This window comes from Miniopterus schreibersii (genome assembly GCF_964146895.1).
Source record: "Miniopterus schreibersii genome assembly, chromosome: 9".
NCBI lineage: Eukaryota > Metazoa > Chordata > Mammalia > Chiroptera > Miniopteridae > Miniopterus > Miniopterus schreibersii.
In genome coordinates this window covers 30,813,877-30,828,818 of record NC_138118.1, presented here as the reverse complement: position 1 = coordinate 30,828,818, position 14,942 = coordinate 30,813,877, and the positions used below count along the sequence as shown (strand labels likewise).

The 14,942-nt window shown below is 36.3% G+C and overlaps 1 protein-coding gene across 1 annotated transcript in view; it reads left to right on the top strand.

Moving 5' to 3' along the window:
- The window catches only part of LOC308561483 (uncharacterized protein), a 38,362-nt gene that overhangs the window by 8,253 nt on the left and 15,167 nt on the right, over window positions 1-14,942 (top strand). Inside the window, exon 2 of the mRNA XM_081146711.1 lies at window positions 11,030-11,065. The gene's annotated coding sequence lies outside the window, so the exon portion shown is untranslated. The remainder of the gene's footprint in view (window positions 1-11,029; window positions 11,066-14,942) is intronic.

Genomic DNA, 14,942 nt, shown 5'->3' with positions numbered 1-14,942 from the left:
GACTGTCAACACTAGTATGTACTAAAATGAATGTGGTGTGCTACATAAGAACAGGGACATAGTCCTTTCATTTGCTCTGCTTTAGTAGGACCCTTAGTAAGATACTCTAGCTACCTATGGTCACTAGGCCTTAAAAAGGAACTAGAACTTAAACTGATGAACAAAATAGATTAAATGACATGGAAACATAGATCAGACTGATGAATGTCAGAGGGTTGGAGGAGGGTGGGTGGGTAGAGGAGGAGACATTAACCAAAAAATGTATATGCATATATGCATAACCCATGGACACAGGGTGGGGAGAGGGACTGGGGAGAGGGATGGGATGGGGTGGAATTGCTCATTGGGAAGAAAAAGGGACATTTGTAATATTTTAAACAAAAAGAAACAAACAAAAAAAGGAACTAGAGAGACAGCAGAGAGCCCAGGAATGAGTGACAGAGTTGAAACAATGATCCAGGAAGAATGTTCTTAAAATGTGTTCTGTGGTTCACTTGCATCCCAATTACATGGGGAATTTATTTAAAAATGCAAAATTTTAAAACAAGTTGTCCAGATAGTTCTTAGGTTGATCAGATCTTAGAACCTTTGTCATTGGGGAAAATAAGTTATTGGGGCAGATTATTTGGGAAGGGTGTTCTGGCCACCATGGCCAGAAGAATATACCTAAGGAACTAACAGTAAAGGTAGAACAAGATCCCTATTGTACAGGACAAGGCCCAACACGCTAGCCCAATAATTACCACTCCCCCTGAGTTCCTATAGAAAGAACAAACCAGTCACACTTCTGCCAAGCATAACGCCATTACTCATTGTAAAATACTGTGTTTAAATCACCCCTTTTTGTGTTGCTAAAGGTCCCCCCTTGTTTCCTGTACCAAAAGCTGACAACCTAACAAATTCTTGGAAAGCCCTTTACTGCAGTGCCTTTGTGGTTACTGAGTATAAAATGAGGGTAGAACTAAGGGTCAGGACTGCAGTTTGGCTCTTACATGAGTGAGACGCTGCAACTGTAGCTGCTGTCCAGCTAATAAAGGCTCCAAAATTCAAACACAAACTCTGGTGGCCGTCTCTCGCAGGTCACCCCAGAACAAGGGGAAACATAGGGGCAAATGAATAACAATTTTAAGTTAATTAACAGTCTGCCCTTAATAAGACCCAATTAGAATTTTCTGTCTTGCTCTCATGGACCCCTTTGAGTCATTTTGAAGCAGAAAATACAAAGATTTCTTGCTATTCATGTATCAAATAACATTTTTTTCTTGTTATTTCTTACAGACTCACCTTTCTCTCTCTAAAACTTAACATTTTTTAAAAAAAGTATAAAACTATTCTGATGATTTACCTATTTAGAACTGTAGAAACATCTCATTTCTCAGAGGAAAAAAAAGCCTTTCCTATCAGTGAAAGGGACTGAGTAACAAAATGAACAGTATCCTCAGTTTTAGAACAACAGTGCAGCTGTGAGTTTCACATGATTGTCTCTTAGAACAATCTTCTGTCAAACATAAGGACAAAGCATTAAATGCATCTTACTGAAGGTGATTTTTTTTTATAACTTTATGTTTATTATTGACACAGATGTCCCCATTTTCTCCCCTTTGCCCACCTCTATCCATCCCCCACCCCCCATTCCCTCTGGTCATCACCATACTGTTTGTTGTCTTTGTCCAAGGACTATGTATATATGTTCTTTGGCTAATCTCTTCACCTCTGAAAGCTGTCAGTTTGTTCCATGCTTCCATGCCTCTGGTTTTATTTTGTTCATCAGTTTATTTTGTTCATAGCTTCCACATATAAGTGAGATGATATGTATTTGTCTTTCTTTGACTGGCTTATTTCACTTAGCATAATATTCTCCAGGTCCAAGGATTGAATTTATAAGGCCTTTACAGATCTTCCTTAAACATTTCTTCTCTGAGTAGGTGTTTGGAAGGTAGCTGGATAACCTGGAGTGCTGGTGTTCTAAATTTCTGGCTGAAGGCCCATCTGTGTGCTTTGGAACTGACAAGTGTTCTTGCCACACAGCTATGGCTGGATAAAGGGTCTTGCCTCTTTCAGTTTTACCTCACTGATTTCTCATACTCTTCCTAGTATTATAATATCCTTGTAGTAGCATCCCATAAGTATTTATTGAGTAAATTAATAACTAAGGCTCCAAAGTTTTAGGCAACATAAAGTTCAGTTTGAATTAATATGTGTGACATAGCCATGAAAACAGTGAGTGTAATCTCGGGCTGCAGGAATAGATGTGTAGTATCTAGAATAGGAAAGGAAAGTTCTGCTCTGCTCTTTCCAGTTTGAGCCATGCCTAGCAATATAGTGTTCTTTTATGGGTTCCCTGCTTTGAGAAATATTAACAAATTGAATATTAGCCAGGACTGTAGTAAGACTAGAATTATTAGTTTAAGAACATAATTGAAAGATCATGGGATGTAAATGAGAAGACTTCATCAGATTAACTACCATTTTTGATGGTTTATTCTATAGGAAAAGCTCTAAAGGGAAAAAATTGGACTTGTTCTGGATGGCCAGGGAGGGAAGGTGATAAAGACGCATGTTTTAGCTCAACATAAGGAAAAGTTTTCTACTGTTCTAAGAAGGAATTGGCTATCCTAATGAACAGTGAACTCTTGATCAATCAGTAGGTTGACTTAATGAACTGTAGGCTTGATGTAGAAAGGATTCAGACTTCAAAAGGATGACTGGCTTAGATGTCCTTGAAGGTTCCTTCTGAGCTTGACATTCTCTGATTCTCTTATCTCCTCCTATCACCACCCCCAAGTTTATGCTTGTTGCTTGATGCTCATTTTAAGTGTTTATTTCAAGAGCCTCTGAGACACTGCTGTTTATATTTTCAAAGGTTTTATTCTTAGTATTTATTTCATTTGAAATTGAAAGAAAAAAATGACTTTTTTTTCTATTTCTGAAAAGAAAACTTTTGTTAGTAATTTGTAGACTAACTGAACAGACAAAAAATGTGTTCTGTACATTTTATTTAGACTAGCAAAAGTTAATAATCTGAGGATCCAAATATAAGCTTGATCAAGCTTTTGAATGTGATGTTTCTATTTTTTAAAAGTGTTTTATTGATTTTAGAGTGAGAAGAAAGGAGAGGGATAGAGAGAAACATTGATGAAAGAGAAACATCGATCGCCTGCCTCCTGCACGACCCCTACTGGGAATCAAGCCTACAACCTGGGCATGTGCCCTGACCGGGAATCGAACTGAATGATGTTCATGGATCACTGCTCAACTACTGAGCCACACCATCTGGCTGAATAGGATGTTTCTTAAAAATGAATTTGTTATGGAATATCTACAAAACGCTTCTTGCCATGAGTCAGACTTGTGGATATTTCAGGATGACTAAATCTTAGACCAAAGTAAATTTTCATATTTCTTCTTATTCTAAATTTCAAATTGTGCTTTTCTGGGAAAGTAACTATTTTGATTTAATAAATTCTTTAAACATTAAATATCAGAGTATATTTGACTTTTGAGCACGTGGGTGAGTAAATCCCTTTAACATTGAACATCAGAGTATGTTCAACTTTTGCACATGTGACTTCCAAAATATATGCAGTATGCAGATCTGGAAATATGTTGGCACAGCTTATCACACTATCTAGGTGCTTAGCCACACAGGGAAGCAAAACCTGAAAAAAAAAAAAATTAAATTTGTTGTGTCTTCTTTCCTAAGTAATTCCCATAAATCTGTTGTTTAGGTCAGAAATTTCCTTCCTGTATTTCCAGAGAGTTTGGGAAGAAAATATTCAAATTATTTTTTATAATTATTTTCCTCTGAGAAGTAAAAAATACAGATTTCTCAATATTTACCATATGGCTTAACACTGTGTGCCCTACACTGCCCACATGTTAAACAGTCATGGGTTCTGAAGAGCCCCCTGGTTACTCTAGGAAGAAGGGAGTCAACCATAGTGCCCATTATTTATCAGTTCACTTGTAACATACAATAGTTTATTGCAGTGTTTGTGTGTCTGGTTAAATAGATGAACTTATAGTGCTATCTAGTTTTAGCTCAATTAAGCTTCAAAGATTATTACTATGGATTGCCCTGGCTGGCATGCTAAGTGGTTAGAGCATCAGCCTGCATACCAGAGGGTTGCCGGTTTGATTCCCAATTAAGGGCACAGCGTACCTGGGTCATAGGTCCAATCCCTGCCCCCAGCCAGGGTGGGTGCAGGAGGCAACCAACTGATGTGTTTTCTCACATCAATGTTTCACTCTCCTCTGTCTCTCTCCCCCTTCCCCCTTCCTTCCACTCTCTCTAGAATCAATGGAAAAAATATCCTCACTCCTCAGGTGAGGATAAAACAAACAAACAAAAACCATAAGTTGAATATAATGCTAATCACTCATATATTTGTAAAGTGAATTCATGCTGCAATAAACACAGTGAATAATGTACCTTATATATTTAAATCTATTTATTTTTGTTCAGAATTTTATTTTTTGGCTTATAACAACCATTAATATTGAATTTAGAACTGGACTTTGGAATTGAAGCATAAATAAATGTTAAACCAATATTGAAGTAAATGATGTATATTTGATTTCATTAATTTTATTTATTTATTATTTAAAAATTTTATTTTTCACTTACAGTTTACATTGAATATTTTTAAAAATATATCTTTATTGATTTCAGAGAGAGGAAAAGAGAGGGAGAGAGAGATAGAAACATCAATGATGAGAAAGTCATTGATCAGCTGCAGCCCACAACCTGGGCATGTGCCCTGACTGGGAATCAAACCCTGATCACCTGGATCCTAGGTCGATGCTCAACCACTGAGCCATGTCTGGCCGGGCTACATTGAATATTCTTTTGTATTAGTTTCAGGTATAGCATAGTGATTAGATGATCATATACTTTACAAAGTGTTCCCCTGATATTTACAGTACCCACCTGGTACCATATATAGTTATTACAACATTATTGACTATATTCCCTATGTGGTACTTTACATCCCTGTGGCTGTTTTGTAACTACCAATCTGTACTTCTTACATATTCACCCAGGTTCCCAGCCCCCTCCCCTGGCAACCTTTAGCCAGTTCTGTGTCGATAAATGTGTTTCAATTTTGTTTGTATATTTTGTTCCTTAGATTCCACATATAAATGAAATCATATGGTATTTGTATTTCTCTGACTGACTTATTTCACTTAATGTAATACCCTCTAGGTCCATCAATGCTGTTGCAAATGGTAAGATTTCATTCTTTTATATGGCTGAGTAGTATTCCATTGCATATATGTACCGCTACATTTTTATCCAGTTGTCTTTTGATGGGCACTTGGGTTGCTTCCATATTTTGGCTATTGTAAATAATGCTGCAATGAACATAAGGCAGTTCCATTTTTAATTTTTTTTTAGGAACCTTCATGTGTTTTTCATAGCGGCTACATCAATTTGCATTCCCACCGACAGTATATGAGAGTTTCCTTTTCTCCACATCCATGCCAGCACTTGTTCATTGATTTAATGATGATAGCCATTCTGACAGGTGTAATATGATATCTCACTGTGGCTTTAATTTGCATTTCTCTGATGACTAGTGACATTAAGCATCTTTTTATATACCTATTTGCCATCTGTATGATCCTTTTGGTAAAGTCTATTTAGGTCCTTCGACCGTTTTTTAATTGGACTGTTTTGGGTTTTTTTAGGTGTTGAGTTGTATGAGTTCTGTATAAATTTTGGAAATTAACCCCTGATCAGATGTATCATTGGTGAATATGTTCTCCACTGCTACAGGTGGTCTGCAGAACTTTTTGGCTTTGTTTAATATTCTTGTCTCTGTTTCCCTATTTCTCCTGTCTTGGAATTGTTCTAGCTTTTTGCTATCCTGTAACAAAATTATTTTAATCAATAAAGAGAAATAAAAGGGTTAAAATATGTCAATTGATTCAGTACAAAGAAAAGAACGAAGCAAATAAAGCATGGAAAAATCATTGTAAAAATAGAACACAAAAGAAGATGGTGGAAATAAGATAAAATGTACCAGAAATCATTTTAAAAATAAAAAAATTAAAATCATATGTAAAAGAGACTCAAATTGGAAGAAAACCCCCCACTATTTAGATTTATTACATTTTTACTAGACACAAGTCATTATATAATGACCCAGAAGGTAAATACATTTTTGGAAAAAATGTACCAGGAAATATTGGCCAAATAAATGTTTATTGATTAATAAACAAAAAAATATATTAACATTAAGAGGAATGAAAAGAGACGCAACAGATAAAAACAATATTTCACCATGGACCAAGAAAATTAAACTTTATGTACCATGACCTCAAAATATTTGAAGCATATTTAAATATTAAAATACTAAATATTTGAAGGACAAAGATGGTCAAAAGGTACAAACTTCCAGAAATGAGATAAATAAGTCCTGGAGATGTAATATACAGCATGGTGAATATAGTTAACAATACTGTATTGTATATTTAAAAGTTGCTAAAAGTGTAGGTCTTAGAAGTTCCTATTGGAGAAAGCAGACCCTGTGGTACTTTGGACACTTATATGGTACTTTCTTAGACAAATTCTAGGAAATTTTCTAAAACTCTGCCGCTGATATAAAGATCTTGATATTGCACTTGATCAGAGTCCATAATATCAAGCTTATATCAATATATCAATATAAAACTTAAGGCAAGAAAAAAATTTGCAAAACTATATTTAAAGTAAAAAATTGACAGAATTATAAAGAGAATTTGACTAATCCATTGTTACGGCAGAATATTTGCACATGCTTTTTAGTAACCAATAAATCAAGCCGACAAAGAATTTCAAGGTTACAGAAGGTTTGAAAAATTCATTTAACAAGCTTAATCTAAGGTATATATGAGATCTAACACACAAAGGTCCTGACCATAACAAATAGAGAACCCAAATTCTTTTCAAGTAGAGATTAATGATGTTGATTTCTAAGTGTGTTAAAATGTTTTAAGTGATAGTTTTCAAAAGTAAAATGTATACACAAAGTACAGCATGAGACTATATATTGATAAAAATACAGCATGATGTGACATCTGGTAGGCAACTTCCCCTTTGTACAGAAACCCAGATAAGTTGGATGGAGGATGCCTCAGAAGAGAGGGAACAGAATGAGACCAGGGATGTGTACAAGGAGACTTAAAGTCTGCAATGATTAGTTTCTTAACAATAATTAAAAAGAGATTTAAAGCAAAGATAGCAAAATGCTGTTAGCATATTGTTAATTCTGGGTTGTGGTTACATGGATATTTGTTATACTGTAATTTTCTATATGTTTGAGTCATATTTTTTAAAGAGTGAGTGGAATCTTACGGAATAATTATTTGGTAGATAAGAACTTGCTTTTGGAATGATATGTTACCAAGTTTTCTGGTCAGCTGGGTTTGTGTCTCATGGAGTTGAAGAATGAATTCACATACCATTCAAGAGATAAGCAGAAAGCAAAAGTTTATTGAAGGAGAGACAAAAGATCCCAGTGCAGTGAGAGGAGTCCCAAACAGGTAACCATGGGAGTTTCTTTGTCTAGGGTTTATATGTACCTGAGTGTCTTTCTATTGACTATTTTGGGAGATTCTGCTCTGGCAACATCCAATTACTTCAAATCCCCATGCTCCCACCTTTGTCTACTGCTTTCAAGGTTCAGCTGTGGAATATTGCTGTTTTCCCTTGTGGTGTGCTGATGCAGAACATCCTGTTTTGCAAGTTGTGCTGGCTCTGAGTTGCCTGCCAAATGTCATGTAGCCTACTTCCCCTTTGTTTTTCCTTGACCCTATGTCCCTCAGCTGCCTATTTTAAATCTATCTCCTCACTACTTTGATCTAAGGTTGATATTGTGGACTCTGATGAAATGCAATATCAAAAAGATCTTTATATCAGCAACAGAGTTCTAGAAAATTTCTGAGAATTTGTCTAAGAAAGTGCTGTATAAGTAGGACAGTTTAGGGGAAGTTTATCCAAAGTACCATGGAGACTTCAATCACTAAGACCAGAACTGATCGCTTGAATGGGTTGCAATGAGTCTCAAATATCATAGAGTTGTTGCAAGGATTAAAGGCAATAATGTATGCCAGGTATATAATATAAATCATCAACAAAATTATGCTATAAAATTCAGTATCCAAGCAGAAGAAACACATTACTCAGGGATGTTAGGGAAAAAAATTAAGCTGGCTTCAGTATTCTCTTGGAGACGTTAGATACCAGTAGTCAACCAAGCAGTACATAAAGAGTCATAAGGCTATATATAGGGTGCTTTGCTGTGGTTGGGGGTGGGTCAGGGCTCCACAGATTATACTTTAGGGATGTGGAGGCAGAGGACATTTTTGGAGGATCCATGCTTTTGAAATTCCTTATTTTCCTATATGCACACAAATCCATGGTGATGTTCTCTGAAGTTTATCGTGAGTTCAGCACTTTCAGTCTGTTCTGAGCACATGTCATAAAAAGGCAGAGAAAGACTCGTTTTTGTTTGTTTTTCCTCCAGGCATTTTTTTACTCATGTTTTCAAGGGAAAGACTTTGGGAGAAACTTAATAAAAAGTAAATATGACTAAGTTACATGCAACTTCTGACCCTCTCCCCTTTCGAAGAATAGAATGAGTGATGCCATTATAAAAATAAAGACACCTTAATTTATTCTCTAATTTGAATAACCCACTGCGGAAAAAAGAAGCCTTGATAGTCATAGGTAGGAAATTGAGAGAAATCAGTCCTTCTAGAATCACTGTTTCTTAGTTGTCAGAACATTGCAATGAAATTCCAGTTGTTCATGCCAAATCCTGAGGAGTACCAACTGATGAAATTATTTCATTCCTAAATGGAGTCTAAACTATACTAAGTTCTTTCCCAGTTTGCCAAGCACAGCACTTTAAAAGTTCCAAAAGTAAGACATACTTTAAGTATGTATAAACTGTGAAGTGCATTTGAAAATAAATTTTTAATTATGTTTGACATCTCAGGCCCAGTGCTGTCATCCTATAGGAAAGTAGCATCTTTTTTTGACATCCCTAGTGGTAGAGACTTTAAATCAGTTTCCACATTGCTTATCTGCTGGCTAATCAGAATGGGTGATGTGACATTCTTACCAACTCATTCACAGGGAAGAAAAGATATGCAAGGAAGTAAGGCTGGGCTCAACTGATGTGATGAATTTAAATAAAAAATCTAAACTCCTTTGAATATATTATATTTAAGCTTTAATTCAATGCAAAATTTGAAAATGTTCATTAATTATTAATTGTAAAGAGTTTTTTTTCTTATTGCTACATACCTTTGCTTTGACTTAAAACTAATAGAATATTTAGTTTTTAAAACTAATAGAATATTAAATCATATTTTACTTCTCAAACCATTTGGTTTGGTCTCAAGTTAAGGTTTGAATGGGAGAAAGTTGATTTGCTATTAGCTATAAAAAAGGCTGGAAAAGTTTTTTTTTGTTTTTTTTTTAATTTTGTGTTTCAAATTGCAGGTATTAGGAAGGCATCATGTTTTATTGTTTCTTTGATGGTTGTATAGCCTTAACATCTCTTGCCTCATCATGTACATTAGATTTAAAAGCATAATCTATGGAAACAGCTCCCTATAGGAATCATTACTTCCATTTCTTCCATGCTGCTGAAACTTTAATAAAGACACACCAACATGATTTTAGGTTTCTTTGTGAAGAAAATAAGTCATATTTCTATTTGAATATTCAGGATTTTCCTCAAAACTTTACTGCATTATTTGGGAAATAATAATGTTGCCTCCATTCTCTTTTTATTTTTATATGTGTAGGCACAAACTTCATATTTCTACTTACGTACTGACCTATTAATTGTATACTGTTTCATTGGCTGGGTTACAAAATACACCGAATTGTTCAGTCCAACTAGCCAACTCAGTTAAAACGTATTGTTAGTATATATGCAGCTTTAGTTAAGAGAGAAGCTAGGAGAAGCTTACAGAGTATTTTATTGATAAATATGTGGAAGACAATCCTTTAACCAGATTAATACTAAAAGGGACTAGAATGTTCTTCAAAGAATAAGGCAGAATTTAAACTAACAACCTAAAGATAATTGAAATAATTTTTATATTAAATGTACATTTACTGGAAAATATTTTTGATGGGTTAATTTGTGCTGTATTTTAGGATCACATTTACCAAAATTAGCAAACAGAATGATAAAAAATAATTATCAATCACCATTAATAATAAAGTACAGGATTTGGGGGTTTGGGTGTTTTTTTTGTAGTTTAAAAAATTTTTATTTTGAGATGACGGAGTCACAAAAAGTTGCAGGAGAAATAAAAAAGTACAGGGAGCTTGATCCCCAGTGGGGGGCATGCAGGAGGCTGCCGATCAATGACTTTCTCATCATTGATGTTATTGTCTCTCTCTTTCTCCCTTCCTCTCTCTGAAATCAATAAAGATATATTTTTTAAAAAAAAGAAGTACAAGGAATTCCAGTGTTCCCTTTGCCCAGTCTCCCCCAGTGGTAACATCTATGACACAATATCAAAACCAGGAAATTGACAATGATATGATCCACAGAGTTTTTTCAGATTTCACCAATTTTACAAGCACTCATGTATGTGTGTTTCATGCAATTTTATCCCACATTTAGCTTTATGTAATCAATACAACTAAGATACAGAACTGGTCCATCACCACAAGACTGCCTCATGTGGCCCCTTTATATCCTTAAGCCCTGGCCATCACTAATCTGTTCTCCATATCTATAATTTTGTCATTACAAGAATGTTATAGAGATGAAATCATACAGTATATAATCTTTGAGAATGGCTTTTCCCCCTTGAGATCTATCTAAATTGTGGTGTGTATCAATAACAAAATTCCTTGTTGTTGATGGGCAGTGTCCCATAACACAGCTGCACTAGAGTTCGCTTAACCACCTGTCAAAGGACATCAAGGCTGTTTTCAGTTTGGGGCCATTATGAATAAAGCTGCTATGAAAGTTTATGTACAAGTCTTATATTAACGTAAGTTTTCATTTCTTAGGATACATACCAGGAAGGATAATTGCTGAGTCATATGGTAAGTGCATGTTTAGTTTTTTAAGAACCTGACCAACTCTTTTCCAGAGAGGCGGTACTATTTTATATCCCCACCAGGAAGTTATGAGAAAACCAGTGATTCCATATCCTTCCCAGAATTTTGTGTTATCACTAAATTTTATTTTAGCCACCCTTATAGGTGTGTTGTATGGTTTTAACTTGCATTTCCATACTGGCTAATGATGTTAACCAATGTTTCCTGTGCCTTATCATTTGTATATGCTTTCTAGTGAAATGTCTATTTTCTTTTTTTAAAAAATTATCTTTATTGTTGAAAGTATTACAGATATCCCCCTTTTCCCCCCCATTGATTCTTCTCCCCCAGGCCTTTACCACATTATTGTGTGTGTCCATGGGTTAAACATATATGCATATAAGTTCTTTGATTAATCTCTCCCCACCCACTCCCCCACCCCAGCCTTTCCACTGAGAGTCATCAGTCTATAACATGCTTCTATGTCTCTGGATCTATTTTGTTCCTCAGTCTATTTTGTTTATTAGATTCCACGTATGAGTGAGATCATGTGAAACTGAGTCAGGAAGAATCAGAAAACCTGAATAAGCTAATAACAACTGATGAAATTGAAGCTATAATAAAAAAAACTTCAAGCAAACAAAAACCCTTGTCCAGATGGCTTCAGAGGGGAGCTTTCTAATTCTTTAAGTTGTAGGGTTAGACAGTTTATTAAAATTTTTCTTGCTTTTTGAGGTTGGCCTGTACTGCTATGAACTTCCCTCTCAGGATGCTCTCATTGTGTCCCATAGACTTTGGGTTGTTGTGTGTTCATTTTCATTTGTTTCCAGGAAGTTTTTGATTTTTTTCTTCATCTTATTGGTAACCCATTGATTGTTTAATAATGTTATTTAGCCTCTGAGTGTTTTAATGTTTTTGAGTGTTTTTACTGTAGTTGATTTCTAATTTCATGTCATTGTGATCTGAGATGCTTGGTATGATTTCAAACTTCTTGAACTTTTAGAGACTTGTTTTGGGTCTTAACATGGGGTCTATCTTTGAGAATGACCCATGTGCACTTGAGAAGAATGTATAGTCTGCTGCTTTGGGGTGAAATGTTCTGTAAATATCAATCAAATCCACCTGTTCTAGTGTGCCATTTAGAGTCACTGTTTCTGTGTTGACTTTTTGTCTGGAAGATCAATACAGTGAAGTCAGTGGGGTGTAAAAGTCCCCGACTATAACTGTATTGCTGTTGATCTCTCCTTTAAAGTCCATAAGGTTATTATTGATAGGTCTTTATTGCCATTTTAATTCTTTATGTCTATGTTTATCTCTCTATTTCTCCTTATTATTACAGCAGTCCCTTGAACATTTCTTGCAGTGCTGGTTTGGTGGTGATAAACTCCTTTAGCCTTTTATTGTCTGGGAAGCTCTTTATTTCACCATCTATTTTGAATGATAGCCTTGCTGGATAGAATAGTCTTGGTTTCAGATCCTTGTTTTGCATTACCTTGAATACTTCATGCCATGCCCTTCTGGCCTATAGAGTTTCTGATGAGAAATCAACTGACAGCCTTATGGGAGCTCCTTTGTAGGTAACAGATTGCTATTCTCTTGCTGCCTTTAAGATTCTCTCTTTGTCTTGAATTTTGGCATTTTAATTATGATATATCTGGGCATGAGCCTCTTTGGGTTATTCTTGCTTGAGACTCTCTGTGCCTCCTGAACTTATGTGGCTTTTTTCTTGACCACGTTAGGGAAGTTTCTGCCATTATTTCTTTTTTTTTTTTTTTTAATATATCTTTATTGATTTCAGAGAGAGGAAAGAAGAGGGAGAGAGAGAGACAGAAACATCAATGATGAGAGAGTCATCGATCAAGCCCACAACTGGGCATGTGCCCTGACCGGGAATCGAACCCCGATCGCCTGGATCCCAGGTCGACGCTCAACCGCTGCGCCACACCTGGCTGGGCTCTGCCATTATTTCTTCAAACAGTTTGTCCGTCTCTTGCTTATTCTCTTCCCCTTCTGGTATTCCTAAAATGCGAATATTGTTATGTTTCATGTTGTCCCATAGCCCTCTTAAACAGTCCTCCTGCATTTTAATTGTTTTTTCTTTTTGGGTCTCTGATTGAATGATTTTTTTCTACCCTGTCTTTTAAATTGCTGATCTGATCTTCAGCTTCCTCTAGTCTTCTCTTTATTCCTTCCAATATATTTTTTATTTCTGTTATGTCAGTCTTCATTTCTGACTGGTCATTTTTCAAAGATTCTATAACTTTCCTCATGCTGTTGAGCATCCTTACAGTCAGTATTCTGAACTCTGTATGTGATAGATAGCTTATCTCCATTTCATTTAGCTCTTTTTCTGGAGACTTCTCTTGTTCTTTTATTTGGGGCTTGTCTTTTTGTCTCCCCATTTTGGGTAACTATTTGGGTTGTTTCTATGTATTGGGTGTATCTGCTAGGACTCAGTCTTTTAGGAGGTTCTCTGGTGCAGGCCAATGTCAGACACTGTTTGTGACAGGCGTTGAGTACCCTGTTTGGAGCTATCAACAACCCATGGCTTGTGGTTCCCTCTGCTAGGCCGGCTTGTTGTTCCCTCTGCTGGGGCTGGGTGTATTTGGACAGGACCAAGACACACACCAAGTCTGCTTTTCCAAGGCCCTCATCCAGAAGCAGATTAGGCAAAGACTCAAAGCTCCCAGAGTTCTGCCTTTGCCTGCAGGCTAATTCATCTTAGTGTCTTAAGGAAGCTCAAGCTGTAGATAGCAGCAAGGCATAAACTCCACAGGGTGGGGCAAGAGGTTTTCCAGTGGGTGGGGCAATTCCTTCCCCGCCAGGCAAAAACAACCTGGCTGTCAAAGGTTTGCCTGAGAAAGACTTCCTCTGCAGAATGGGGAGATGACTCAGCACATGAATCCAGATGGCTGCCCTCTGAGTTGTCTCTAGAGCCTGAAACCCCAGATTCTTCTCACACCACTCTAGGTCATTCTGCCCTTTCTCTGCTGGAGCCCAAGCTGAGTGGCTGCACACAAAACTTTGTGCATTGGCTATTTAAGAGGGTGCCTGCATTTCCAGCCCTCTCTCCCTGGCAGACAGAAATTCTGCTGCTTTTTGCAGCCAGATGTTATGTGGGCACCTTTCTCAGTTCTGTTGCTCTGGGCTATGAAGCCAAGCTTGGGGTTTAGGCCCCAAAGTTCTCAGTGGGAACCCCTCACAGCTGAGATATCCCTCTTGTCCTTCAGCTGCTGCCTGTGGGTGCCCTGCCACCCCTCTTGTACCTCCATACTTCTTACTAGTCTCTATGCTGTCTCCCCTTTAGGTCGTTGCTTATGAGGATGCTCTTTAGCTCATCTTCAGTTGTAGTTGATTATTCAGGATGGTTTTTCTCTATTTTAGTTGTCATTCAGTTTGGTCCTGGGAGAGTGTCAGTGTAGCTTCCATTCAATCCGTTACCATCTTGGAATCTTGAAATGTCTCTAAAGTAAAGATTTAATAGTTTTTCTTTGCCTTTCGACTGTATTTATTTTATGCAGTGATGAACACGTTGCAGACCTCCTCTTTATTAAGCATTAATTATGCTAAGATGAGCCTCCTACTCTTTACTTAATGCTAGAGTGAAGGTCAGTGATAATGGTATTTTGGCAAATCAGATAATTTCTAATGGGCTAAAACAGGGAAATGGTTGCGACGTTTTCCTTTTATTTTGTAATTTTGATGCCATTTTTGGATGAGTTGTAAATCTAATTCTTTTTTTCTTGTCACCGCATCATAGAATTATATATTGTTTTTTTTCAAAATGCAGAGCATATTACATATTGATTATAATTGCATAAAGTATTGTAAATGTTTTAATTCTCAATAGACCTATATTGCACATTCTTGCTCATAAGAAAGT